Source organism: Lepus europaeus, chromosome 14 (genome assembly GCF_033115175.1).
Source record: "Lepus europaeus isolate LE1 chromosome 14, mLepTim1.pri, whole genome shotgun sequence".
NCBI lineage: Eukaryota > Metazoa > Chordata > Mammalia > Lagomorpha > Leporidae > Lepus > Lepus europaeus.
Genome location: NC_084840.1, coordinates 85,751,836 through 85,754,525, shown reverse-complemented (window position 1 = coordinate 85,754,525; position 2,690 = coordinate 85,751,836). Strand labels below are relative to the sequence as shown.

Genomic DNA, 2,690 nt, shown 5'->3' with positions numbered 1-2,690 from the left:
CTGCTGTCCTGTCCCAGCCCTGCCAGGGGCCACGTGTGCTCTGTGAAGTAGGCAGCAGGGCTAGAGGGTGGGTGGGAAGAGCATTGTGCCTGATGGTCATTTCAAAAGAATGCCTAAGACTTGTTAATAGGCCATAACAATAAAAATAATTTCCTTTTTTAAATTTATTTGACAGATAGTGTTAGACAGTGAGAGAGAGAGAGAGAGAGAGAGAGAGAGAGAGAGAGAGAGAGAGAGAGAAAGGTCTTCCTTCCGTTGGGTCACCCCTCAAATGGCCGCTACAGCCAGAACTGTGACGATCCGAAGGCAGGATCCAGGTGCTTCCTGGTCTCCCTTGCGGGTGCAGGGGCCCAAGCACTTGGGCCATCCTCCACCGCCTTCCAGGGCCACAGCAGAGAGCTGGACTGGAAGAGGAGCAACCAGGACTAGAACTTGGCACCCATATGAGATGCCAGCGCCACAGACAGAGGATTAACCAAGTGAGCCACGGCATCATTCCCCTAAAATAATTTCAGAACCTAAATTAACTGATCATTCATTCTTTTTTAAAAGATTGACTTATTTTACTTGAAAGGCAGAATTACAGAGAGGCAGAGGCAGAGAGAGAGAGAGAGAGAGAGAGAGAGAGAAGTCTTCCATCTGCCGGTTCACTCCCCAGTTGGCTGCAATGGCCAGAACTGAGGTCATCCAAAGCCCAGAGCTAGGTGCTTCTTCCGGGTCTCCCATGTGGATGCAGGGACCCAAGGACTTGGGCCATCCTCTTCTGCTTTCCCAGGCCATAGAAGAGAGCTGGATTGGAAATGGAGCAGCCAGGACCTGAAGGGATGTCCATATGGGATGCCGGCACTGCAGGTGGCTGCTTTACCCTCTATGCCACAATACTGGTCCTGATCATTCATTCTAATTACCTTACAGATCTTCATGTGTAAACCATCAAGTCATTTATAAAATTGGTTACCAGTTACATGTGCTGTCTCTCAGTGAGGTGATTTATGGTGACCCTGGGGAGTAAGGAGCCCTATACGTCCAGAGGCTGGAGGGGTAACTAACCCTTTCCTGGTTAAAGTGGAGAAAAGAGCTGGTATGGTCCATGGATTGGTGGTTTGCCATCTAAAAGGTTTCCCAGCTGAGTTAGTCATTCTCATCCTAGCCTGCATCCAGACAGAAAAGGAGAAGACACAGAGAAGCATAGGGAGAAGTCCACATTAAGACGGAGGTAGAGAAAGAAATAAAGCATCCATGAGCTAAGGGGTACCTTCTCCCTGAGAGTCCAAGAAGAGCCAACACTGAACAGCAGCTTCATTTCAGACTCTGGTATCCAGAACTGTGGGCAAATAAATATCTGTTGTTTTAAGTCACCCAAAGTGTGGCAATTTGTTAGGCAACCTTAGGGAAACTAATACAGCAGTTTAAACTGATGCTCCTTCTAGTCATTACCGCAGCCAAGTCCTCTTTAGATCATGCAGTTCCTTTTCCCTTCATTAATTTATAAAGGATTAGACATGAGAGATGTTCCAAGAGGCATTCTCTTTCACTCATGGGTCATGGGGCATGAAATTACATCATTAGAGACTGATTCCTTAGAATTTAAAGACACTTTTTTTTCTATTCAGAGGGGATAATACATCAAGTCTCCAATGTTGTATGGAGAATGAGACTAGGATAAGCTTTCTTCATCAAGGAGAGAATGTTACATCCCCTTGGTGCCTGGGGACATTAGCCACCAGAAGGTAGTGACTATGGCAGGCAGACTGCCCTGCAAGGTTCTCTCTGGCTTCCACATGTCTTCCTGGATGGGTCAAGACATGGAGGCATTGACAACTCTGTCATCCAGGCCACTTCTCAGCATTGTTCATGCAGCTTGTCACCTTGAATGATGATGGAATGGCTTTTGCTTCCATACAGAAAACAACAGACTTGCTTACTGCTTGATATAAAAACAGTGGGTTCCCAATCATAGGTTCCATGGCTGCGATGATGCAGCACCCACTGGGTCCTTATGTCTCACCTCATGGGATCCAGGGGCAAGGGGAGACATACAAAGACATGATAATGTGTGTTGCTCTCCTTATGAGCAAGGAAGTCTCTTGTCTCTGACCCAGGTGTCTCCTGTGCTGTGGCAGCCACCATGCAGCAGTGAGAGGTGAGAGGAGAGGACTGACATCAGATATCTGCAGAACCAGTGTGTGGGGCTGACAGATCAATGAAGCCTCAAGAATACTTCCTGCCTACAATTGTACCCAGGATTGTAGTGATGGATGGTATTTACATAGATCTGTTTTTTTTTTTTTAAATATGGAACACTTCACGAATTTGTGTGTCATCCTTGTGCAGGGGCCATGCCAATCTCCGTATTGTTCCAATTTTAGTATGTGTGCTGCTGAAGCGAGCACTACATAGATCTGTTTTAAGTGTGTGTGTACGTATGTATGTTTATGTAATCTTCATAGCAGTCCTGTGAGGCATGGATTTTGATTTTAATGATATGGACTTTAGCAACTTGCCCAAGGATGCCAGAGTGGGAGACTGCAGAACTGGGCCAAGAAGCAAGGAGAACAGATTCAAAATACTCATTCCTTATTTTGTAAGATGGAACCAAGTGGAACAGCTGTCTGCATGTCCCCTCCCTCATCATCACTCTCCCTTCACTGCTCTGGGATGTGCAGTATGCTAGGAGAAAAGAAGAGAGA

General features: G+C 46.4%; 1 non-coding gene across 1 annotated transcript; it reads right to left on the bottom strand.

The window, feature by feature from the left end:
- Positions 1–2,289: 2,289 nt before the first annotated feature.
- LOC133774028 (U6 spliceosomal RNA) lies at positions 2,290–2,393 on the bottom strand. Its single transcript, XR_009868009.1, has one exon. It is a non-coding gene; the product is annotated as a U6 spliceosomal RNA (small nuclear RNA).
- Positions 2,394–2,690: the final 297 nt, after the last annotated feature.